Below are 27,378 nucleotides of genomic sequence, written 5' to 3'. Positions count from 1 at the left end.
TTTAAGATCAGCTGGGACATCAAATTTAAAAAGTAAAAGAAAAAAAGAGAAAATCCCAGCCCTAGAGAGAGCCTGAGTCTGCTCTTGCTTAAGCTTGGCTAACTCAAGAGAAATGAAACAGAAATTAGTGCAGTGAAGCCAATGCAAAGACAGTAAAAACAAGATCAGAATCTGTGCCCGGGAGAGACAGCATATGTGAATTTTGTAGGAAGAACGGGAGTGGGAAGAAAAATGTTGGTAGGGAACGGATAAAGACCAGGAACATTTATTAACTGCTTATTGCAATGCTCTTCCACATTGCTGGGATCAGGAATGTGAAAAATTTGCCCATTATTCATCATATTTTGAACGGTTGTTTCCATCTGTTCAAAAGGAAACATCCTAGTTTTGCCCAGGAAAACATCCCAGTTTACTGAGTTTGCTTTGTGGGCCCAAGTCTGCTCTAGATCTAGTGCCGCTCATTTCGGACCTACAGCATTGCACTGATGTAAAGGAAGCAAAAGGGGAGAAACCTAGGCCCTGTAGCTGGAAGGGAAACTCATGAGTTAAAAAAGAATTATTGGGGGGAGGGATTAGAAATGCAAAAAATAAATTAGAGAGTTGAGACTTAAAAGAGGCAGGTGAAGCTGAGAGACAGAGCTTTATTGAAGGGGCTGGTGAGATAGTGTGCTGTGTAAGACAGGAGTTAGCTGAAAGAGAAGAAAATAATTAAATTCAAATAGAAGGCTAATTAAAAAATAAGAGGGAGAAAAGAATATATTAAAAATGAAAAAAGGAAATAGAAGGGAATATGAAATAAGAAAATGTAAGTACTGAGAGGTAAGAGATGAAGAAAAATATCTTTATCTAAAGCAATTGTACAAAATAAAAAGCAGCAGCTTATAAAAGTCTTTACCTTTGGATTGACAGCCACCCTAAAAGATCTCCAAGAGAAGCAATTCAATTCAAATTTGACTCTAGTTAATTAAGACACCAAAGCAGATTACTGATTTGGGCAGCAATTCAATGCAATTGTAGTGAAGTTGTCAATCAGTACAACTGCAAGCCAAATTAGATACCAACAAAAAAAGAGAGCTTGATCTTGGTTCTGCTGAAGTTATTAACAAAACTCTCATTGATTTCAATGGGACAGGAAGAAATCATTGGGAAAGAGAGCAAAGGACAGAGGTTACAAAGAGATGATTTGGGCTGCAAGCCATGATGGGAAGATGAAAAGTGAGAGCTTCCTTCATACCAGGCTTTTTTTGGTTCCTAGTCCATTCTGCCATGCTGCCTCTAGGTCAAGTGGAAAGCTGAGGATGGGGCTGGATTTTCACAGAGTTATAAAATACCCTGAGTTGGAAGGGACCCACAAGGATCATTGAGTTCACACAGGGCAACCTAAAAGTTAAATCAGGTATCTAAGAGCGTTGCCCAAATGCTGCTTGAACATCCAACAGACTTGGGGCCATGATTACTTCCTTGGGAGCTTATTCCAGTGCTTGACCACCCTCTCAGGGAAGAACTTTTTCCTAATATCCAATCTGAACTTCCCCTGATGCAGCTTTAAGCCATTCCCTTGTGTCCTATCACTGGACACCAGGCAGAAGAGATCAGCACCTCCCTTTTTGCTCTGCCTCTTGAGGAGGTTGTAGACAGCATTGAAGTCACCCCTCAGTCTACTCTTCTCTAAGCTGAAAAAACCTAGTATCCTCAGCCGTTCTTCATAAGTCATGCCCTATTGTCCCTTCACCACCTTTGTTGCTTTCCTTTGGGCACATTCTAAAATCTTTGTATCCTTCTTATATTGTGGAGCCCAAAATGGCACACAGTACTTGAGGTGAGGCTACACAGATGCTGAGTATAGTGGGAAAATCACTTCTTTGGACTAGTTAGCTGTACTGTGCCTAATGCGCCCCAAGTATACAGTTGGCCCTTTTGGTGGCACATTGTTGACTCAGGTTAAGTTTGTCATTAACCAAAACCCCCAGATCCCCTTCTGCAGGGCTGTACTCCAGCCTCTTGTTCCCCGATCTACACATATACCAATTTCTCTTCAAGGCAACCAGCATGGATAGGGTAGGAAGGAAAACGTGCCTTCTTCCCTTGGGTCAGCACACACAGGAAAGAGACTTGACAATACTTCAGAGGAGCAATGCTGAGCACAATAGTGCCTGGAACTGCTTCAAAGATGGTGCAGCTTACTCACTACCCATTATTTCAAGCTTTTCCTGAAGATGCAATTTAATCCCTAAACATTAAAGGGACAAAGTCTTGCAAATCCTCGTGAATGCAAATCATTACCAAGGGACTAAAATGGAAATAGTCACCTATAAAACACGCCATATACTGATGTCCATACTGGTTGCAGTATTAACGGGTCTGGAAAGCAGACTTCAGCCAGGATGCTGCTCAGGCAGCTGGAGGAATTTGCTGTGTGCAGATCATATCTTCTGTGTGTGCATCAGTTCCACTCCAGGGAATTAAGCTGCTTTTTTTCTTCTTCACAAGGTGTTGCGAGAATAAACCTGTGACATTTTAGGATGAAGTGATAAATGAAGCCATTCCAACCCATGGCCTAGCCACACAGTAAAGTAAAGGTCTACAAGCGTCTTTTGGACAAATCTTGTTCTTTGCAGATGGATATAACATGGGCTATGTCTCAAAACTTCCTACCTGTTAGTCATTAGCTGCAACTGCAGAGTTTTGGTCTTTGGCCCCTGATAGCCAGGGGAAGCAGGGGCATGCTGTATGGCTCAGGTACAGAGGTGTGGGAGAGGGCATGCTGATCGGGGGGAGTCAGGTATATAGGTGTAATTCAGGATGGTATATAGCTCAACGAGTTTAACAGCCCTGCTTAATGACATCGTTACCATACTACACAAACTCTCATTGAAATTAATGGTATTTCACATAATAAAGTACTGTGCAAATACTCCGTTATGTAGAACATTAATGTGCCTTTAAAAAGTCGTAAAAAGAGAAATTCAATTTCTGCTCTGTAGTTATATTTGAAGTCGGGGCTCATAATAGAAGTGCCAGCACACCTAAAGATGGAAGTCCTCAGCTTCTAAGGTTTGTAGTTGCTTGTTCCCCATCAATTTAATACTGTTAGAGATTTTAAAATAAGAATTCTTTCCTCTCTGTGTTTTTTTGGTTTTGGTTTGTTTTTTTTTTTTTGCCTGTCAAACATAATTTCCCATTGGGTTTCTCCAGTGCAACAGAGGACAACATAAATTTATGGTTTTTGTTTTCCTGTATATACGCCTGACTCACAAATGGTGCTGTATGAAGTATTTTTTTGTTGTTGACTGAACTGAAAAAAACCCACAAAATGAAACATTTGTGCTCATCCAAAACAACATTTGTTTTTGTTCCCTCCACTAAACAAAACACCGACTCTAGACTTCCCAAATTTAAACATGTTTTCCTAGAAATCACTATTGGCAAGTATGTGAGCACTCTGGTTTACATTTTAAATATTCAGGAGAGCATGGGTATATTTATTAATACCTTCTCAGAGGGCTTTGTTCACGTTTTCTGAACTCTTTCTCCTTATTTACTAGCACAAGAGAAATGTGATAAATCCTATATACATTTCTTTGCCCTTTCCTTAATTCTCTGGTAGATCATTTAGGCTGGAAGCAAGTCCTTTGGCATCCTTTTAGATATTTTTCTTGCTGCTTTCTGAATAAGGCAGTGTTTCCACATCTTGAACTGATCCGTTAGCTAAGTTAGATCCTCCCCATCACATGAATGTGCATGTTTCTTTGTCCTGTGAGTTTTGTGACTCTTCTCCCTCACTGCTTTTGTGTGTGTCTCTAAAACCCTTCTTGGGATTTTTCTATTCCTCATTCCTCTTGGCAGACACACAGTTAAAAGCTGGTTCATCAGTCAATTTCTTGAACCAAAGTTGGTCAAATCATAGTTGCTAAGATTAGCAGTTCCTTAGGGTTCCTCATCTTGTGAGAACAGCTGAGGTAAATTCATAGAAACATTTCACATCCCAACAGTTTTCCTTGTAACTTCATCGGTGACCAGAATTTGTCAGTTGTACTGCAACAGATTCACCAATTCATCACAAGAGGCACTGCTGTAACATTGTTCGTCACCTCCTCTGCGGATGTTTTTCTTAAAGAAAACTGAGAACTATAGTCCCTATAACAAGAGAAGCTGATGTTGGAAGAAATGGGGACAACATAAATATCAGATGACAGACAGAACTAACTATATGCATATATAGCTAAAAATATGAAGATTGTGTGCTGAGAAGCAGGCATCACGTCATTACAGTGACAGGGCATACATCTGTGATGCAAGTCACCAGTCACAGAGAGCAGGACTGTTGCATGAATCTGCCCTATAGCCTCATGAGGCAGTTCATTCCTGACACACATAAATGGAAGAGAAATAGCGGGATCTGAAGAAAGGAAGACAAGAATTGCAGAAGGTGCAGCTAAGAGCCCATAAATGCTCCCAGCCGAGTAGGTAGTGATCCACAGTGCTTTCAGTCTAATGCTCTAGAGCAGGACTATTGTATTACTTTATTTTCAGTTCTATAATCATCACCCCAGATAACCCACATTTGCTTAACATCAGAGGCAGAGTCAGGAAGGGTATTACAACGGAAAAAGAAAACATACCATAGGGAATGAAGGGGAAGGGGGTTAATGCAGGAATTGAAACAGTCAATGGAGGCTGAAAAACTGCTGACGGAAGAAACATCTAGGTTACAATTTCCCTTGCATTACTTATATATATGTACATAATGTGCACTGTCGGTATGGCACAGGATTTTTTTTTTCTTTGTTTTTGTTTTGTTTGTTTGTTTTTTCTTTTGTTGTTGTTGTTGGGTTTTTTATTTGTTTTATGAATAATCTGAAGCATGTATTTATGAAGATATAGTATTTTTTTCCCTGAGCTCTGCTGAGTAGGAGGCAGTGCTCTGTGACCAGAAGACTGGTAAGGATTACTGGATATCCCCAAGGAATTTGGGAAATGCCATGCATCTAGGACCTAACTAAGGGTCTGGGGAAACATGCTTGCATTCCTGTTCTGATAGCAAGATTAAGTAACCTCCTTCAAAGTATATGCATCAGTCTCTCCCAGGGCCGTGCCCAGAACTCAAACCATAATTGTGCAACTAAAGACAGAAAATCTTATTCCCCAGGCAAAATTTGTCAGGTGTCCTCTGGCAGTGGTAAGAATTGGACTACAACTGGTTTCAAATGAAACTGAGTTCTGGCAAATAGGGACATGAAACTTCCTGTATCCATCTAGGAAGAACGAACCTTCTTGTTCTACTGGAATATATTGATGCTCAGGATTTTTAGCGTCTATGACACATTAGACATCAGAGTCTGAGTTGAACCATGTAAGGGAAATGCAGTAGGCAACTGTTTTCCACTTTTTATCACTGAACTGCAAGACAAAGACCACGTTGATCAACACCTTTGATTTTCTAATATTTTAATTACATTTTGCATTCTTAATTCATTTAAACTTTTCATGTATAAAGCTCACCATAGCTTAATTTGGAGTTTCTCAGTGGTCTTCTGCGTTTTTCTTCTGGGATTCAATCACAACTGCTCTTTTATCAGCAAAATACGGTTAATTTGGATACTCTGGCTGAGATCAGTCACAAGATCTCCGACTGTTTTGCTTCCTTTTTTTCCTGTTCAGACCCCAAACAAGTCCTACATATTTTCTTTCACCCAGTGTGCTACTTACTCCTTAAGTAAAATTCACAGTCTGCTCTTCCTGAATTCACTGAAAACTTTAAAAATTGTCGAGTACATCAGGGCTTGGACTTAACAGTGTTAAGATAACCTGGTTGTTTTCCTTCTCAATGGTACCTGGTCCTCTGAGAAACCAAATGAACTATTGTTTAAAAGCCAATTGTTTTCACGTTTCTAAGTGAGTTTCAGCTCCATGGGAACTCTTAGCTTTGCTGTTCTTCTTTCAGATTATTTTGATTTCTTATCACCCTTATTGCCTTGCAGTAGTCAATATGAGCTTTGGGCCTGGAGTGCTTTAAACAACTCTTATTCGGGCACAGGATAGTAAGTCCTTCTGGTTAACAGAAGATAAACACCAAAGATATCCTTTTGCTTGGGTTTTCCAGTGTCTGGAGTAAAAGTACAAAGTTCTCAGCACATTTGATCTCGTAAGAGTGAGAAAACTTTCCTGCCCATAATGCTGGTAAAGGGTGGGAAGTTAAGAAACTTCTGCACTCAGTGAAGTAAAGGAAATTATAGTAATCTGCCTGAACTGTAGCCCTGTAGTGTTAGCTGGGAGTTCACGCTTACCCTGCACCCAGATTCCAGCTAGCCCACTTATTTCATCCAGAGCTATGAAGAATGGCAGCAGTGCTGGCTTTTAAGAGCAAAGAAGTACTGGTAGGACTTACTCTCAAGGCTAAAAAATGTGCAAGAAGTTCTTTGAATCCTTTAAACCAAGGTATAATCATGATAACACCGTTCATCATAGCAGCCCCCCCGCCAAACCAGCCCCTTTAAACACAACTCTTCCTGCTGTATAAAGTCATTCAATGAAAGATTTTATTACTGCTGTCTGTACTATTTTTCCAGGGCGCTACCATAATAGGAATCAACACAGAGAAATCGGTAATAATCACACATGTTTCATATTGGTTCCCATGTGGAAAACATTTCAAAGGTGTCAGTGCCTGGAAAACCTGATGGTTTCATTGAATACCAGAATGAAACTCCAAGGCAAACCCTGAGGAGAGATTAACACTTGGAAGTATAAAATTCAGGTAGTAATGAGAAGCCAGGTGTTCACTGTCAAGGATTCCAAGTTTCCCTAATTACAGGCGAGTATCTGACTTTAACTGCCTCTCTCAGGTGAGCCAGTAATCCTTTGTTGACAAAGATTTATAAAGAGAAAAAAATAACAATAGGAAAAGAAAAAGAAATATGCCTCTGTTTGCTGCTATGGAGAAAATATTACACAGGCAGTCCTATTTCTAACTAAATTAAGCCGAGAGAGGGAGTTGGAAGTCATGTTGCACCCACAGTGATCATTCTGCAAATTGCAATATGGATCTAGAATTTCATGTTAATTACATTTTATTTGAAAAGTGCTGCACTACACAGTATTTTCCACAGCAGTGGAGGCTTGATTCTGCTCTCAATTATGTAGGTGTAAAGTGGAGTATCTCCAGTGAAGCTAATGAAGTTAGAGTAGTTTAACACTGAAATGAGGAAGATTACAATAAGGCCCTAGAGCCTGCAATATTGCTACTGCAGTTAATGATCATTACTGCAGAATGCTGTAGTCTGGTAATTATTTTGTTCGTGCAGGTAGAAAGATACACAAAACTGGCATTGATTGCATCTGTAAGAGAAATATTCTCCAACCTAATATTGCCTCTCCAAATTGCATCTCATATTCCTTTTTGTGTGTATTGTGGTTCTGTGCAAAAGGGAGTGTGTTCAGATTTTGAGGAGGCTGACTTAAAAGACTGCATGGGAAGCCAAGCATCAACTTAAGAAAACTGTACCTTCTGTTTCATTAATCCTTTAGGCTGCCCTGTATGTATTGCCATTATGCAGAGAGCCCATTACTTTTTCTGCTTTTGGAGAGTTTTGATACAGACTTTAAAGCATGGCAACTCAGTCAGTCCTAGTCAAAACCACTTTCCAAATCTTGGCTTACCATTTGCATCATTACATGCCAGCCAGGCTTTCCTGAGCACCATATGGGAGTGTGTTTAGGGCCATAAAGTGGACCCAAGTTCTTGCTCCTGGAGTGTTGGGCGGAGCAGGCCCAAGTGAGACCTTGTGTTGGCAGCCCAGGACAACAGTGGATATCTTAAGTTCATCTCTCTCTGGGCAGGTGTGGACACAGGAGCTACATCTATGCTGGTAAACTAACCTGAGTCAGGAGTTTATGCTCGAGCATTGGTATGTGATTGTCCACACTTAAACTGTTAGCAAGGTCCCTGTAACGGATTTAACCAGCACTTTATCTCAGCTGGGGATGGATGGGAACAAAACATAAAACAAGAACTATCCCTGAAAAACAGCTGGGATATGGCCATCCTGTTTTAAGGGGTCTTAAGTGTGTATAAATCCAAGTAGGGCCATGCCACTTGGCTTCAGAGCCTAAAAAAGATCTCTGGTCTAAAAAAGATCTCTGGTTGTGTTTGTATAGTTGTAGCATAGTATAGATGCAGCTGCATAGCAGCAGCCATGAGGCTGTATCAGAGATAAGTTACCACCAATCCATTTTACTTTTTCTTTGAAGATCTGTAGGGCCAAACTCAGGTACCAATCTGGTAGCCCTTGGGGTAACAAGGGCTAAACTGAGAAGCTAAACTGTCAAGGAGCTGAACTGTAGGCTTTAGGTCACGAGGATGTTCCACATGGATAGGCCTAGATGTTCTGTGCCTGGTGATAGGATTCAGCTGACCCGCTGCCTGAGTGACTCTGAGCCATCAGACCAACTGTACTTCCTGAAGAGGCCCCAGCCTTGGGGAGCACCAGGGTGCAAGGGAGCCATAGGCAGCCTGATGGCAGCATCGATGTGAGTTGAGCATCTCAGGACGTGGGCTTCTGCCTGTTCTTTGGACTGGACCAAGTCAGGTACAAGCTCAGTGTAGCCTTGGAGTAAGTGATGTGAATGAAAGTGGCTGGATTATGGCATCTAGCATTTGACTTCTACTTAATTCATACTTTGACATAGTCTAAGTGTATAGCCAGTGCCAGCCTCTTTGTTAGTGAAGCTATCTGGTTTATATATATATTAATATCTTTATTAAAAGGGCCATTTTTTGTGAATGTATATCTTAAAAACTCCAGCCAGGTGACTTAAGCTTAACATCAATGTTTGTAATGAATATTGAACATATGACAACATATCACTGACAACAGGAGAACAGATCATTTGAAAAGATATTATTAAAAGATTGTGATCTTCAGATAAACTGTTTTCAGCAATACTGCAGTCTAGGTACATGCAGATCTAATAACTCTAACATCAGCCGCATTTGAAGAGGGAGTTTTTCAAAGGCGGAAGGAGTGCAAAGGTTCCCAGATCAATTCAGCTGGGAGAGGGGAGGCTGTCTTTACGTGTCTTTAAGGCTCCTTGAGGTTTCCCACTGTTGTACTTCACACTGGAGATGATAAGTCCAGAAATTGTTCTGTAACTGTGCTCTGATGGGCACACTTCTACCATTCTGTGTTTGGAAGTGTTGAATTGCTTCTGACTTGTTTGTCACAATATTACTCCTAATGCCTTTTAAAAATTACTCTGTGTTGTCTGTTCTTGCTTTGCTCTCAAGTGATGGTAAGTTAGAGGGAAGCATGGTAGGAGGTGGGTTCAAACAGCTTTTGCAATCAGCTTTGGTAGGAGGCAGGCAGGGACAGGGACGATTTTACACCAGAGGGCTTGCTCTGTTTCCTTTGCATCTCTCTGAATAGAAGTGTACTTCTTCACCTCTCCCCAAACAGAAAGACTACACAAAATCTCATCAGGCAAAGGCTTATAAATTCCTTCTCATCAGGCACTTGTCAAGTACTTCACACAAGCAAATTCTGAAAGGTTCCCCAAGAAAGGGAAGCCAGTTTTATCCATGGGGTAAAATGCAGCTTGTCCTCAGGAAGGACATCACAGTTCAGCTCAAAAGCTGCAATGTTGGAAAAGGCACACTGCACATGTTCATCATGTAATCTATCTCCTAGGATGCACGACTTGAAAGGAGTTCGTATGTCACTGCAATATGTCCCCTTGTTTATCTTCCAGACAGACTTCATGTATCATGTTGATAAATTGGGCAATGCACAGGGCCAGTTCCCTCCTACTGAGGTGAGTGGGAGCTGCATGGTGCCTGATACCAAAGCTAGGGAATTATTCAGATGGACTAACATAGCTGAGTGCATGCCAGGCTTGTTTTAATTTCCTTGGCAGATTTCTTGGGGAGTTATGGATCTGAGGGGTGACCAGGCTTCAGGAGCAGACTAGAGGATGGTAGCACCACTTGCTGAGCAGCACCCCACATAGCACACACAGTTCAGGATCTGCAAAACTCATGTGGTTTTACAACTTGGGGAGCAGCCCAACTACAGGTGCAAGAGGCTCAGGGTCCAGGGAAAACAAAATATCCCTTGCTCTGCTGGAGCTATTGCTCAGGGTTTATCCTTTTTAGTATTTGTCCTGGAGGGTTGCTTAAGGCATTACTGTAACATAAACAATTATTAATAATGATTCAGCAGCTATGTTACTCTGTGTAAAAGAAAACAAAACCAAATAAGGCTAATCTTTTGCAATACTACTTGCAGTTTCCTATAGGGACTGGTATGCATCTTCCAGCCATAAAATAATTAAATCTCCCTGCTTTCCAGTGGTGAAGGAGCTTGAACACACACTGAGGTTTCGATCCTCACATGGCTAATATCTGAGGTCTGGGTCCAAATATTAAGATCATATTTTACCAAAGTGGCTTTTGATTTTTATTTTTGTTTGAATACTCAAAGCCTGTTCAGTGTCAGTGACGTGAACAGCACTCACACACCTGGACTCTGCTGCATTTGTGGAGTGAAACAGCGACCATTTTCTTCCTCTGGAATCTGAAGCTTAACACTGAGCAGTATGTCCAAGCAGCTGCTGACCAGTGCATATCCCTTTGTGGAGCCCATCTGCAGCACTGTGCTGTATCCATGTCTGCCTTCCCTCAGGGCCTCACATGGGGAAGACCTCATGTGCAGTTTCCTGCTGGCGTTTCTGCCCCAGCACTTGATGATTGCCCCAGGAGCATTCCTTTGCGGTAATACAGGCAAAACATTGCCTCATGTGATGTACGAATGATTTGCTCCTTCACTCAATGATACTGTGCTGTAAGGGATAGAGCTGTTCAAATTTAACAGACACTGCTCATTGTTGGGTTCAGCAAGACCATCCAGGGTAGCATCTCACTTTTGTGTTTGGGAATGGTAGGGAGAGTGAGTCTGAATGGGTATGGGGGGAAGGTCATAGGGGGTGTAGGGTTGTGTTGCTATGTCTTTTTTGCTCCTGACAGTGTTCTGCTACCATAGACAGACCACTAACTCCAAAAACTTTCCTAGTGTAGCTGTGTGGTCAACAAACACATTTAATTTTGCTTCTGTTCTATCAGAAAACAAGAAGGAGTTAACCCAAGTGCTGTCATCATCAGCTTGAAAAGGGAGGTAGCTAAGTCACTAATCCGTTCTGAATTCAGCCTGGTGATGCAGAGAGAAAAGAGTGTGTGGCCAAGAAGAAAAACACTGTGTATATCAAAACACACAAAGAGAAAATTAGCTTGAGAATGGGAGATGCTGAACATAAAGAGAAGAAAGAAATAAAATAGAACCAAAGTTAATAAAAATAAACAGCCACAGCCAGACTCAGATGCTTTCTCTCCCGTTAGGGATGACAACTATCACGCATTGCCTCACTGGAAAGGTATGCAGGCAGGTGTGATTCAGGATCAGTCCGAATGTGTCCTGTTGCTCTATCCGATGTGAACATTAACATATAGAATTGAGTAACTGTATCTTATACCTGAAGTAGTAATTGCAAAGGACTGATTCCAACATGCCTTAGGGATTTAGCCATGGAAATCCCATTGACCTTCAGTAGTGCTTATGCACCTGCATTCCTTAGGTGCTTTAGAAAATCTGTGTGTATGTATCGGGCTCAAGGGTGAAGTCCACTGCTATTATTATAATGTGACTGTGATTTTAAGATCTTGTAATGTTCTCAATTTTATACAAATTTACACAGTAGTGTTTGTCAGGTCAGGGTCATTGCCATCAAAGTGTAAAGTTTAAATGAGTGTGAATTACTGAGATTTAACATTGTACTTTGAATTATGTATTTTATATTTACATGAGAGTGTCCTTTCTGAGTCACATCTGTTTTTTGTGCTGTTTACAAACTGCTCTAAAAAGCTGAACTGAGAATATTTGCAGTTAGTTCAGTATGTCAAACAGAGGAGTAGAATTTAGCTCTATTCTTAAACCATGATTATTTATGTAGCAGGCATGTTGGCCAACAAAAAGAATGAAAGCTGACGAGCATGAAAATAACCCGTCTGCTCATACATAAGTCTTGCTTGCAGTGGTCCCAGCAGGAACTTGAAGATGACTGTGTAAATTATGAAACAAAGAGTGCATAGTTAATGCACACAGAGATGACCAGTTGTGGGGCTGCTTAATGCTACATATCCCACATGGTGGTGAAGCTGTGAAAGGACAGAAAGAACTCAGGAAGCTACAGGATCATGCGTGTCCATGCTCTGGGAATATGTGACTGTTGGCATTGAGTATGGGCTGGTGCACAGTTACCAGTTTAACCTAAAAATGCAGAATAAGTACAAGAAGGTGTGTAACTGTTTGCATTATGCACACTCAAAGATAAATTAAGGGAAGATTAAATTTAAAACAAATTAAAGCTGTGAAATGAGGTAAAAGTGCAAGTGCAACAGTATTGGGACAGCCACATGCCTTAATCTTATGCCTACAGGCACACCCATTGGCACATGTACTGTGAGAACTGTTATGTGATCACATAGAATGGTTTTCCACAGGCTGCCTACCTCATTTATCGAATGGCATGGACAGAGAATTCTGGATGAGACAGATGATCAATAATTAGTTTTCACCTTGCTTTCTTAAGAAACGAGTCTTTTGTTATTTTCTGCTGCCCATTCCTCTCTCTAATGACTTTAAAATCTATTGGACAATCTAATCTACACTTGACACGGGGAAGTGGGGATAGTGTGTGTCCTCAGAACCTCTCTAAGTCTATTAGATATTAGAGAATCAGCATGGGCTCACTCAGAGTGAAGCAGGTTCACTTAATTCTGCATTTCACAGTCTGTTTGGGTTTGTCATTCATAGTGCTCCTTGTACTCTGCCTCAGCAGCAGCATACACCGGATAAGAAATTTTCACAGTGCCATGGACTTTTCTGGCAGCTGTTACTCTATCAACTGAGTACCTTGCCGAGACAAAGTAAGCTTTACAACGATAAACGGAAACATAAGTGTTATTATCTTCATGATATGGAAGAGGATCTAAAAACGCAGTGCCACCAATTTTGGGTGCTACGATAGTCATTCGTTTAAAATGGGACGCAACCAGATTTTCCTGATGTGCCAAGCACTGGCAGACAAGTCAGAACCACTGGCAGGACCATCCATCCTGGATGCATATCCCTGGGCTCTGGGATGCACATCTCACAGTACTGTTCTTTTGCACTGCTGTGTTGTATGAGTGTGTCTCTGCTAGAACATGTGCTATTTTGTGTGACTTGCCTCACTCCTTGTAAACCTGTTTGACTCTACATAATGCAGTGGACTCAGATGAGGCTGGAAACCAAATAAATAGGGAATATATTACTGCATTTTCAACACAGAGTGGAAATTGTGGAAAGGTGAGAATCTTGTCACTGGGAGCGTGAAGAACAGCTTGCTCCACTTAATAGCAAGTTATGATGAGAAGCAGCTTGACTGCTGTCAGTGTCTCACAGTGTCTTTCTTGCCCTCCCATCTACCTTTCTCAAACTCACATTCCTGAAGCCCTGCAAACTCCTATACCTTTTCTTCCAATATCCATCTCACAATGCCAAGGCAGGCTGATGGAGTAAAGCAGAACTTTGTCCTTTGGCACATGTGTTTCTCTTATATGCCTTTCCCTTTTTTTTGTTGTTTTGTTTTGTTTTGTTTTGTTTTGTTTTGTTTTGTTTTCCCCACAGGAAAGAATATTTGTGGCAAATATTTCTCAGGTTTCTCTAATGGGCCTGTCTAAAGGGGAAAGGAAAAAGGAATAAGACAGACAAAGTATGAAAACTTTTGAAAAGATGAAACCAGGAGGGTATTTATTACAGTAAGTAAGTGGTAGGACGAGCAAAAGGATCATTGTGGCACACCTTGCAGGTATGGCCATCTCCTTGATGTCAGAGGTTATTCATTTGTGGAAGATTTTACAGGATCAGGAAAAAAAATATTTCTCATATTTTGCTGCTTCTATTAAACCTGTCAGCACAAAATTACCAAGATTGATGAAATACTTTCTAATTGGTCTAATTCACTTATATATACCATAGGGTCATCTATAAAATCTACTAAAAGATATATATATATATATATATATATATAAAATCTTGATCTAAATAGATAGCTGGAAGATGAAGTATGAAGCTTATCTGTCTTGTTCCTTATACAGGAAACTTTCTGGTATATGATTCTTTTCATTGCCTATGTAGTGTTCTGTCACATATAGGCTTAAATCAGCCACTTTGTATAAAGTACAACTGTGTATGAAGTGGAAAAAAGGAGAAGACTGAAAATATTTTGCTAATATGGTGATGAAACTAAAATTCTTCTTATAAAGCTGACACTCAGCTATTTCATGTTTTAGATATATATAATATTATGCAGTCAAAATGAAGGTGCCTCATCTGGTTTTGCACTGTTCTTGATATAAATAAAATGTACGTGCAATATTTTATTTAATTTTATAAAATTAATCCAAGAACAAAACTGCATGATCTTGTATGGCAACATAACTTTGTATTCATGGCTGATTTTTTTCCTCTTAATGCAGAAAAATAATGTGGGTTGATGCAGCGTCCTAACACAATAGGGGCTAATGAATAGAGCTTGCTGCACTCAAGAGACTGCAGTTCAATTACTATTGGTGCCAATCAAGTCAGAAATATTAACCATGGTAACAGCAGATTTGAGTTGCATGGAATGAAGCAGTGACTTCTTGGGGAAGATCGCCTCTTGGGAGGGAAGGGGTTGCTCACAGCAAGAGTTGCAGAAAGTCAGAGAATGTTTCTTTCCAGCAAAGGAGAGCACTACTCAGCTCATGCTACGGGGACCTTTGTGCTGTTTGTGTATGTTTTCCTTGCAAGTGCGCCTGAGAGGTCATAACTAGTAAGTGTAACTAACTACAGGGGCCATAATACATGCATGACCTATAGAACTGTATTTCCTAAGTATAAGCGTACAACATATTAGTTAATCATGTGAAAGATAAATTTCAATGCAGATTGGGTCCCAAGCAGGAGTAAAATGTTGCTGAAGTCAGTGTAACTGGGCTGAATTACACCAATCGAAGCTGTACCCTTTTATGAGGAATTACTTAATATAGTGCATTTGTTCTGCTGGCTGATGATCAGAGTGAGGATCCCTTGATTTGATACAATGGTAGTGTTATGTATTAGTAGCATGAACAGGAAGCAGCTGGCGTCCTGTTCAGAAAACAATCTCAGTTTTTATTGCAGAGAACAATATTGAAAAACAGTCTGTGTGTGTGTGAGGGGCCTAATCCGTGAGTTTGGATATTGTCCCTTTTCATTGACTAGTTACTTCTGGACTAAATCTAGATTTGTCTCTTTTCACAGAAAGCTGTTCTGGTGTCAGTTGTTTGGACTACAGAGAAAACCGGCTAGAGCCCCAAAATGGATATTTTGCACCTGCCTGCTGCCTCTCCTTCTCTTCCAGCTGGTGAGTATGCTCAGTTGTGGAGTGCTTTTCCCTTTGTCTTATTCATGAAGAGATGGCACATCTTTTTGGTCAACATCACTGAAACATTTCCTATTCTTTGTCTTGGATGCCATTAAAAAAGCCAGCTGTTAGGGATGGTTACTGTGTTGTGGAAGCTTAGCTCCATTGTTAACTCAAACTTCTGCAAAAATGTAGGATGAATTTCTTAATAACGGAAGAGTAATAGCAGCCAATAAGTGAATTTGAATGTGTCTGCAAAGCTGGTGAAAATAATGTGTACTTAATACCTTTTTCTGAGGATTTTGGAATGTGCAGCAACTGTCATGATATGTCTGTAGGGCAAACAGGTGTAATGCCCAGACAGGGCAGCTGGATCACAGAGGTTCCTCTTGTGTAGTTCATGCATCTGAAATGTAGTCATCTCAGTCTAGTCTTATCACCTTAGGCCCTGTTATAGTAAAACACTATGCAATCTAGGGGGATGTTTCACCTCAACCATCTCAAAACCTGTCCCACCTTGAGAGGAAGAAAGGTCTGCACTGCCCAGAAATGGAGCTCAGGGACACTTTGTCAGCCCATATTTGGGGTCTAAAGCCAGATGACATCAAGTGGCTTGTTAAATGTGTCCTGACGAGTTAGGAAAAACAGCAGCAAATGAAGTGAGGGCAGGCAAGGCCGTCCAATAACCAAGGCTGTGTACTGGCTCCCAGGAGGTTGAATTTTAATTCCACTTTTAATGTTGTTGTTTATTTGACCCGAGACAGGGTCACTTTCCATCATTACTTCCTTTTTACCCCTCTTCCTCGTCCCATGCTTTGTCTGTCTCGAGTATTGAACATTTATTCAGTGTGGGAGACAGTCCCCCTTTTCTCCTAATGAAGACTGAATCCTCGTGTCGTACTCAGAGCAGAAAATGTGAGCCATCTGGTTAAGATATCTAGGTAAAAATGCTCTTAAGTCATTGCTCTTCCAATTGCCTAAGTGACTTAATCAGTGGAGGAGGATGAGAAGCCACTTGTCGTGTTTCTTAGAGCAATGCCCTAGCCACTGGGCTAAATCATGACTTACTCACTGGATTGATGAATAATCAATTATTCAGATTGAGGAAGATAGTGCTCAGGTTGATTGACAGTTTTTATGACATTTGCTTGAAAAATGCAAGAACCACCTTCAGGTCATGAGTGGTTCAGAACAGTGCCTGAAGCCAAGGTAGTCTACAGGCTCAGTAGCCATTAGGCTATTTTCTTGTCAACTCAAGGAATACTAAAATAACAGTAAAGAGTGGCTGAATACTCAGAATGCCTAGTTCAACATCTAGGGAATTCTCTTTGGAGAAGAGTGGTGTGGGTTCAAATTGTGTTTAGTGAAAGATAGAACTAAACCAGTCTCATGTGTCTGAGCAGAGCTGCAATTACTGGAAGGGAGTACGAAACCAGAGTGACAGCAGCATTATCAGCATCTAGCTCTCAACCCTTATTCCACTTGTTCAGTGCAAATCCAGAAGCAGTTTCAGGAATACTGAAATTATGCATATTGGTAAATGCTGTATATTATTCCATCTGATCTAGATTTGTCATGTAATCACCCCACAACACCTACTGAGTTGCTAGATGGCTGCTTTACTGGACAATGTGTGACAATGTAGGAAACAAAAAATTGGAAACCATGCACCTTGAATTGCATCCTTGGCCCTGTTGGCTTCAGTGAAACATGTTGGATTATCCATTATTTAATTCTTTTACTTTCTAGTTTTCTCCTTCTCTAACGAATCTTTATCAAATAATCTCAGCCGTTTTGGCAGACTCAGAAGTGCACTATTGTCTACAGTAAAGCTGCTAATAATCTATAAATGAAAAGGCACCATCTCCAAATTTTTCTTCTTTCCCTCCAACAAATGCAGGTAAAATAACTGGGATTTTTTAATCCTTCCCCCTCACCTGAGTGGAAGTGTAGGAAAGGAAATCTGTTTAATCTTCATTCTCATGCTTTCCTGATTCACCTGGCTACTCTTGGGAATTTAAAGGAAAAAAGTTCAATAAGGCAGAGGAAAATTACAACCTAAGTTTTATGCAATATTTTAGGATAAATGAGATTCCACTGTTATTATCCCTCACCATTGCCTCTCCTCAGCTCCTGTCTGCCATATGAAGAAATGTGCTCTTACTAGCAAAGTATTTGTGGTAGAATATAAATTTAATAACAGGGTAAGTTTTATTTCTGACCTAATAACTAGTGTTAGTTGAATGATATTCAGGCCAGATCTGCTAACAACAGTATATCCTTTGTTTTTAACAATGCACTCTCTATAAAGGAAGAAAATATTTCCACAACAAACAAAAAATCCCAACATGCCAACCAAACAAATAAAAATTGAGGGCCTTGAGTCTAGTATAAGGCTCATAAATTGTTTTTCATGCTTTTTTTCTTATTTAGAAAGGTTAGGACAGTATTTTCCCTTTGGAAAATGTTTGCCATCAAAGAATATAAGCTACTCAGTTATTTTGTTGTCTGAAACCACAATTCATGATGTCCAATATGATTTCACTGGGCCTTTTAAATGATTGCAGGTTACAAGCTATCAATAACACACATCCTCGTAAAAGGCACAGACCCACTTTAGCTTCTTTTGCATATCAACATGAGTTTTCTCACTGTCTTGTGTCTGAATAACCATTTACAATAGAGTCATGCTAGAATGGCAGCAATGCACTGTGCTTGGTGGAAATATGCAGGATGTTCCTATCTATGGAGCAAAGTCATTCTTTTAACAGGTAGAAGTGAATTCTGGTATAAGCAAAAAAGAATACGAGCTTCACAGAGAAGATAAACCATAAGCTCAGAGGCTGGGGGAGCCTGGCCCTCACCTGGCATAAAAAGGAAAGAATTACTGTCTTCAAATCAGCATAAAGAGCTGAAGTGAACATGAGGCAGAGGCAGATTAGAAGAGTGTGGAAATGGGAATTACCTTACTGCTGTGACAGTAATTTACCTGCACTGCAGGTGCCCTAGGAAAATAGGATGTCAGAGCCCCATGGGAAGCTGCATGTATCTAAGAGGGCAAAGCAGGGTGTCTACTTGATGCAGGAGTGGGACAAACTATGGTCTGCCTTTATCCTACCCATTGGCTTTCAGCTGAAATGCTTTCCGCTGCAGAAGCAGCCCCTTATTTTAACAGGCTTAGTGTTTTCTTGTTTATTTATGTGACCAGTTGTGAAGATGACATAGACTTTTATGTCCAGTCTACTGCAGAGGAATTGGAAACAGAAGAGGTGACACTGTAGCCAAGAGGAAGAAAACAGTATAGCAGACAAAGAGCAGCCAATACAAATTAGGAATTTGAAGAAGATACCAAATACTTCCATTACCATGGTAATCATATACATTAACACAAGTTTCAACATCATAGTCTTTCCCATTTAATAGCTAAGAATGGAATATAAGATAATGGAGAGCAGATCCCAATGCAAGCAATTGGAGATTCATATGCACATAGATCTTCCTCAAACAGAACATAACCTTGTTAGCAAGAAAATTCCTCAGTGCTAGTATCCTGCTGAATACAAGGAATCAGTCAGGCTGTTATTTTGTTATGTGCTTGATTAGCTGTTGATCTTTCCAAAACAACAGAACTACGTTCTAGGCCTTAGAATCACTCAGGAAGAGTGGTTTGAAGACTTGTGGAGGTGCGTAAATACTAAACTGTTGTAAATGGCAGGGGAATGATTCCATTTTTAGAAAAGAAATGTGGCTGACATTATTATTGTTTGTATAACAGTCCTGCAGTTTCTTTGCAATTTGTACAGATGTGTTCAATTTCAGTCGTTTGCCCTGTCAGTTTTTCTGATACATGGTACATCATTTTTTTTAAGATGCCTAAGTGGTGGTGATTAGTGGTGAATGCACAAGGAAGCTTTACTTTAAAAGGAAGAATCCTGTATGTGTTCTATATGCGAAAGTAAAACGTAGACTCTCCGTTGTAAATTATATGTTGCTGTAGTTCCTGCTTCATGTTATGTTGAAGCAGCACAGCCCAAACAACATTCAACATGTGAGATGGCTGCAAGATATTAAAGTAGAAGCCGAGAGCCATCTATCAGAGTGTCAACATCAGTAACGCCCAGTCGGTTCATCTCTAGCAGCCTCTGGTACATGTTAGATAATCCTTTAAGTATGTGTGCAGTCTGTCTTTTTTAGCAAGAAGTCAATGTAAGTATGAGCTTTCCAATGTAAAAACAGAAAGCAGGGACTGTACTTTAAAAGCACTAGCAATGACGCTGGAATGCTTCAGCTCATTTGGTTTACTGAGTTTAAAGTGATAGCTGTTGAAATGTTTAGCTCTACCATCTCTTAATGACTCTACAAAGGAAGAGCAAACCATGATATGGTTTTCATGTCTGTCAAGGTGCAAGGACCTGGCTGTGAAGAGCAGCTGACCACTGATCTACTCAGATTGGAACATCAGAAGGTTAGAGGGACTTAGGTATTAACTTCTCTTAGGGTAACAAGAAAAATGTTTATAGGTATGTTGGGCATGAAAGGAAGTCTAGGGAAGCTGAAGGCCCTTTCCGGAAGGAAACAGGAGAACTGGTCACGAGGGATATGGAGAAGGCTGAGGTTCTCAATGACGTCTTTGGCTCAGTCTTCATCGGCAAGGGCACTAGTCGCACTGTCCAAGTTGCAGAAGTCAAAGGCGGGGACTGGAGAAGAAAGATCCACCCACTGTAAGTGAAGATTAGGTTCGTGACTACCTAAAGAACCTGAAGGTGTAAAAGTCCATGGGACCTTATGAGATCCATCCACGGGTCCTGAGAGAACTAGCAGACCAAGCTGGTAGGGCACTTTCCATCATATTTGAGAAGTCATGGCAGTCTGGTGAAGTCCCTACTGATGGGAAAGGGGAAACATCACACCCATTTTCAAAAAGGGCAAAAAGGAAGACCTGGGCAACTACAGGCCAGTCAGTCTCACCTCTGTGTCTGGCAAGATCATGGAGCAGATCCTCCTGAAGGCTCTGCTATGGCACATGGAAAATGTGGAGGTGGTTGGTGGTAATTAACATGGCTTCACCAAGGGAAAATCCTGCCTGATGAATCTAGTGGCCTTTTATGATGGAGTTACAGCATCAATTGACAAGGGAAGAGCAACTGATGTCATCTATCTGGGCTTGTACAAAGCCTTTGACACTGTCCCACATGACATCCCGGTCTCAAAATTGAAAGACATGGTTTTGATAGGTGGATCCCTTGGTGGATAAGAAATTGGCTGGAAGGTTGCACTCAATCAATGGCTTGATGTCTGAGTGGAGACCAGTGACAAGTGGTGTTCCTCAGGGTTTGGTACTGGGACCAGTGCTACTCAACATCTTTGTTGGCGACATGGACAGTGGCATCAAGTGCACCGTCAGCAAGTTTGCCAATGACACCAAGTTGTGTGGTGAGGTCGACATGCTGGAGGGAAGGGAGGCCATCCAGAGGGACCTTGACAGGCTGGAGAGGTGGGCCCAGGCCAATCTCATGAAGTTTAACAAGGCCAAGTGTAAGGTCCTGCACCTGTGTTGAGGCAATCCCAAGCACAGACACAGGCTGGGCGATGAGTGGATTGAGAGCAGTCCTGGGGAGAAGGACTCGGGCGTGCTGGAGGATGATAAGATGAACATGAGCCAACAATGTGCACTCGCAGTGCAGAAAGCCAACCGTACTCTGGGCTGCATCAAAAGATGGGCGGCCAGCAGGTCGAGGGAGGTGATTCTGCCCCTCTGCTCTGCCCTCATGAGATGCCACCTGGAATACTGTGTCCAGCTCTGGAGCTCCCAGCACAGGAAAGATCAGGAGCTGTTGGAGCGAGTCCAGAGGAGGGCTACCAAGATGGTCAGAGGGTTGGAACACCTTTCCTATGAGGACAGGCTGAGAGGGTTGGACTTGTTCAGGCTGGAAAAGAGAAGGCTCCAGGAAGACATTATTAGTAGCCTTCCAGTACTTGAAGAGGGCCTACAAGAAGGCTGAGGAGGGACTTTTTACAAGGGCCTGCAGTGATAGGACAAGGGGTAATGTTTAGAAGCTGGGAGAGGGCAGGTTTATACTAGATACAAGGAAGAAGTTCTTCACCCTGAGGGTGGTGAGACACTGGAACAGGTTGCCTAAGGAAGTTGCGGATGCTCCATCCCTGGAAGTGTTCAAGGCCAGGTTGGATTGAGCCTTGAGCAACCTGGTCTAGTGGGAGGTGTCCCTGCCATGGCAGGGGGGTTGGAACTAGAAGATCTTTGCGTTCCGTTCCAACCCAAACCATTCCATGATTCTATGCTTCTGATTCTCAGTCAGTAAAACAGAGCTGGTCTGAGGATCTAAATGGCTGCTAGATGGATGTGCCCAGCAATTCTTCATTTCCAATCTGGAAGAATATTAAGACTTATTTTCAGTATTGACTTCAAGTAGAAGTTAGATTATAAGAATGCAGAGTAATTTTGATTAATTTGAATGACAGCAATGATCCACTGGCCCTAAATGTTTGGGAACCTGCTGCTGAAAGGCAGAATGTCCCAAAGAAGTGCTGCTGGAAAATGACTGAGATAGTTAAGGACTTATGTTGGTTTGAGTTAAAAAGCTTATGAATGACCAAGAAATTGGAAGAAGTGAAGACTTTGTATCAGGATTTCTGGTTATGGAAGAGAAATGAGAGTTAGAAATATGGCAAACAAGGACAAAATCCACCATTTGAGGGACTGAATACTAATACTATGACATCTTGGAAAAATTATGTCACCTTTGGAATCCAGGCAACTAGTCAGCTTTTCTGGCACTGTGATATTATTTCAGTCACATTGCTTTTTTGGAAATGAGATAGATTTATGGCCTCAACATCCATTTTCTAGAACAACTAGCAGAATACTCATATGTCACTTTGTTTTCCCCTTTCTTTCTCAAAAATGTCAACATTTCCCTAAATGAGGTTGTTTATGCATGGTGAAACTTGTTCAGTATTCTTGTATCTCTTCTTTGTGCTTGAGACAGAAGACACTGTGAGGCTCCACTGTAATAGTAGACACACGTGCGGAGTTACACAGTACTGGAGAACACTCACAATTACAGCTACCTGAGCTTCATGCTTGAGAATGGAGACAACCACCAGGAAGGAAGAGATGACACTGCAGAAAAAAACCCCAACTTTCTTGTCCTCTTTTTAAAAGGGTAGATGATAGAAATCATGTTGGTAAGCAGTTCCTCCAACAGCTTTATTAATATGGCTTTTTTGTCCTCATAACCATGAAGAAAGGTTAAACAACCAAGTCCTTAGAGATGGAGGTTTTCACTATGGCAGTGAATAGGGATTGTGTGCCGCTTTATTTCAGTCTTTTAAAACTGTCAATAGCTTTTATAATAATAACAGTAAACAATAAGTGTAATACATTCAGCATTTGCGATAAGCTAAGTTTAGTTTTAAAATGAGTTTTTCCTTGCAATTAGAGACAATAAAAAGGTATGTGGAGTGGTAAAACTACCATGCACACCACTTTAATCTGGCTTCATGAAAGACATGTTTGCCTTGCCAAACAACTATATTGACAGTGGAGCCAAGATGCCTTGCAATCAGGCATTATTTGATCAGGCAGTTCTTGTTGTACTGTACATAGCTAGAGAGTTGCTTTAAATACAATAAATAAAAGTAAAAGCTTACACAAGGCAGCACAGCTTAGTAATTGCTGTTTTGGAGCTCACGTCGCTGCAGTTATTTAGCTCAGCATTTCATCTCCAGCTGCAGCACAATTTTTGCCAAATATAGATAAATGAAGTTAAAGTTATTGGCAACGACTAGTTCTGTATCCCTGTTTCGAGTTCATAGATTTCACAGGAAAGGCCTTCCTTTATTTTTGTAGCAAGCAATTGTTTTGAACTCCGAACTTCTTCGCGTTCCAGTACAATAGAGTGTTTTCAGTTCTACTTTATCAGGCAGAGACTGGTAAACAGAGAGAATGAGCAGGTTCCCTGTTTGAGAAATTTACCGCATAAAGTGGGAGGGAGGAACAATCTCAGAAACTGAACCTCACTCAGCATATTTTAGGCATTTAATTAATCTTGATACTGAATTTGCAGACTGTGCCTTTCGGCATGGGATGTCTAGCTCTACAGAGTGCTAATTTCATTACTTTCTACATAGTATGAGATGACATGGTAGCATGGTCTGCTGCAAACTGTCCCTCTTACTACAAACTATGTACAGATGACTTTCTGGTTTCTTTAGACCTTCTGTAGAAAACATCTCCTTCCATCCAAATTCAACAAATGAGACCATATAAACAGAAATACAAGTATATGATACACACCTAATATTGAACACGTTCTAAGTCACAATAGAAACATTTATTATTAAATAAAATCAAGAATTTTAAAATTTAGAAATATACTCCTATTTCATCAGAGTAATTCAATTCTCTTTCCTTCTCACTCTTGCAAACAGATTAGATTGTCACTTTTACAGCTATCTTGTGTTTATCTGTAAACAAGTAAGGGGTGGGGGTGGGGGTGGTGTTAGGAAATGCTGGTGTTTCTCTCTGACCCACCTATATTCCCTTTGATTTATGATCCCTTCTGTTAAAAGACAACCAGAACTCTCCTACTCTTCAGAAAGCAAACTCATGGAGCTTTTATTTTGAATGTTTATGCGTGGCAAAACACATCTCAAGAATTGCTGTGAAATGTTCTAGATATGGAAAGAAGAACGCTCTTCTGTTTTTATGTCCAAACACTGGCCTAGAGTTTCTTTCCACAGAGTTTCCATTTTAAAAGCATGTGCAAATCTTTTGTCATATGCTACTTTTGCTGTGATAACTTCACTTGGGACCATAGCTTCAGAAGTAGTAAACTCTAAAATTACATTGGGAAAATGCCTGGAGTCTGCCAGTTACATTTCAAAGGAAAACCATATTTTCAGAATTAGGAAAGAAAGCAAAATTTTTTATTTTTTTTTTTTGCCTGTGAAATTCGCCTGATTCATGCAGAGTGGCTGGTTTCAGACAAAGAAAAGGCTTCTCCTTTTTGTGATTTCTCACCAGCTTTACCGACACTGTGAGTTTCACTTCACAGATCCTATGTCTCCCTTTTTTCCAACTAAAACTTAGGAGGTTCAGTGAAGTTATAAGCTTTTAATTGAAAAAAACCCAGAAACCACAAAAATCCCCAAACTATCTGATGAAATAATTGCTTCTGATAACACAGCAGCAAATGAAAAGCAGATATTTGTATTTGTCTACATATTATGAAAGAGGGCAAACGTGTTTCTTTAGCTGACATAGAATGATTTTCAATAGATGCTATGAAATGATCCGCTTTCCAGATTGCACTAATTTTGATAGTACTTTAGAAAAGTTCAGCTAAGAACATCTCTTAGCTCTTTTGAAATTCATGGGGTCTCACAATGTAGGGCGTATAACTTCTTCCTATGCTATAAATATAGTATTTGTTCTTATACTCGTCTTTTTCATTGAAACAGCTGAAGCAAATTACAAGTAGAGTGAATTAGGAATGATGGAGTTTTTCATGTAAGAAATGTTGGTGAAAACAATATTTTTCACTTTTGAAAATATTTTTATTGCAAAAATAAAAACTTTTAAAAGACAAGATCTTTTTCCTTGATGTCTGTCATATAGAGAAAAGGTACAGTTTCCCGTGGAGAAAATGAAAAATATTTCTGTTTCACTGAACAGCTATAACACATCAATAAATTTCCAACACAAAATTCAGGTTCATCTTAATGAGGACCACTATTTAAGCCTCACATTCACCCTGTAATAGAGTAGACAGAGATGTAACTAATTCTTTAGGTTTATAAGGTGAATTGGTGCAGTCACAACAGAAGTGCAGTTTTACATCTCCATCTCCTGTTCACAGTACTAAAGCAGCTGAAGACAGTACTTTACAATACGAAAGAGAGAAACTGGTTCTCCTTTCTCATGAGAGCAACAATTAATAGCCAATAACAGTTCTGATGTTCCAGCTAGTTTCTATAGGATTGTTATTCCTTTTATTAGTATTGGTGAAACTGTTCACTGGTGGACTCAAAGAGCATTTTTCTGAATATTTTATACCAATATAACTCCAACAAATGCAGCTGTCTCTAATTTATACCACTTAATGAGGTAGGTAAGGATCAGGCTTACTGCTCTGTACTGAAGAGGAGATATTTCTTAGGGCTGGGTGAGTATCTCTGGTTCCTACTGTCTCTCATGGATTGAAGTTGACTTCCTCAGATAAATGTACTTTCTCATGGCTACTCATACACGCCTTTGCCCATGTGGTCCAGAATGTATTTTGGAATATCTGAGTCTAGCTGGCTTTTGCTGAGGAGTGCATCAGGCCATGCTCCCTGTGTCTCTGCCGAAACCCATGTATGGCCAGGCCCAATTTGGTGTCTTATGGCCAGAGGGTAAAGTTTCACACTCAAATGGAACCATTTCTCATTCTGGTTATTTTCCTCATAATTAATCAACCTGACTAGAAGGCTGATCTGGTCTCATCAGCTACGTAGCTGGGAAGCAGAGAGAAAAAACAGAGACTTTCTGATATCATGGCTGCATTCCTTTGGCATGCCCCTCCTGGAGAGCCGTTTACCACAGGGTCTCCTGCTTGTACACATAGGGCTGCCCTCCCGCTTTGAGCAAAATAACAGCAACATGATACGAAAATAAAGTAAAAAAATCCCAGAAATGTTCTTCTCCAAAGCACATGCGCACACACAAATGCACACGAGCAAGCTCGTTTACACACTCAGGCAAATGCAGGCGTCTGCATGCACACAAACTCACGCCCTGTCACACTTGGCTTGATAGCCAGCGTGGTTAAATAATGTCAATAGCAGAAAGTCTTATGGTGCTGACACTTCCTCTGGCTGTAAAATATTTACTGTTCCTTTAAAACTATGAATAAAAAAAAAGGTCGGTCTGTATACTGAACGACAAGTAAAAAAAATTAAAAAAATCCTTTTTTTATTAGAAAACACTTGAAACTTATCATGTGCAGCAGATGGGAGTAGAAAATGCAGCTTGAAGACAGTTATATAAATATATCCTTGATGTCTGTTTTGCTTTTCAATTTGCAGTGAAAAGTACAAAGGTAGAGTAGAGCGCCAGTCAGGGCTGCACTGTGTCTCTTGATATCCATTCCAGATGTTGGCTAGACTTTGTGGAGCCAGGCTTATGGCACTGAGGCTGGAGCTAGTTGTCTTTTCCTCCAGGTGTGATGCTTCATGCTGATCCCCCCACATGCTAGCCTGTCTTATCCAAACACACTAAGCTCTGTGACAGGCATCTACCACCTTTTTGACCAAAATTCACCTCCCTTCCCCCCCACCTCCACACTTTCCACCCACCCCAACTTCTTTCAGCTCGATGGGCTCTGCAGACAAGTCCACTTGTCCCTGCCTATCATTCTGTCACTTCAAAAGCAAGTCCCCCTAAAAAAATGAGCTCTGACGTGGTTCTCAAATAATGCTAGTCAGTTAGTAGCTGCTTTGAATATTCCTCTTTGTGTTTTGAGAGTGTCTGGAGGTACTATTTGACACCGAGTATGTCTGCCAAGCCTCTAATGGTAGTTCTCTGTTTGTGCATGCTTGTAAAGGATTTTACACTGTAATATTTTAACTCCCTGATTAAACATTGCTAAGCACAGAAGTATATCATAAATCTTGCAGGCGCCAACTCCATTTATCTGAATGTTAGTTACTGTCTACGGTGGGTAAACAAATTACAGCACAGTTTATTACAATATATGGGGCCACGATGTAGCTCTATTAATATCTTGTACCCCCTGGAAATATATTGTTGGCGCACAGTCTGAATTTTCTCTCCTGAACAATTAAAAACAAATTCTGAATGGAGGGTGGGAGGGTGCATGTGAGAGGGAGGGGGAAGCA

Source organism: Leptosomus discolor, chromosome 2 (genome assembly GCF_034619465.1).
Source record: "Leptosomus discolor isolate bLepDis1 chromosome 2, bLepDis1.hap2, whole genome shotgun sequence".
NCBI classification, from domain to species: Eukaryota; Metazoa; Chordata; class Aves; order Leptosomiformes; family Leptosomidae; genus Leptosomus; species Leptosomus discolor.
Note: the sequence above shows the minus strand (reverse complement) of the source record.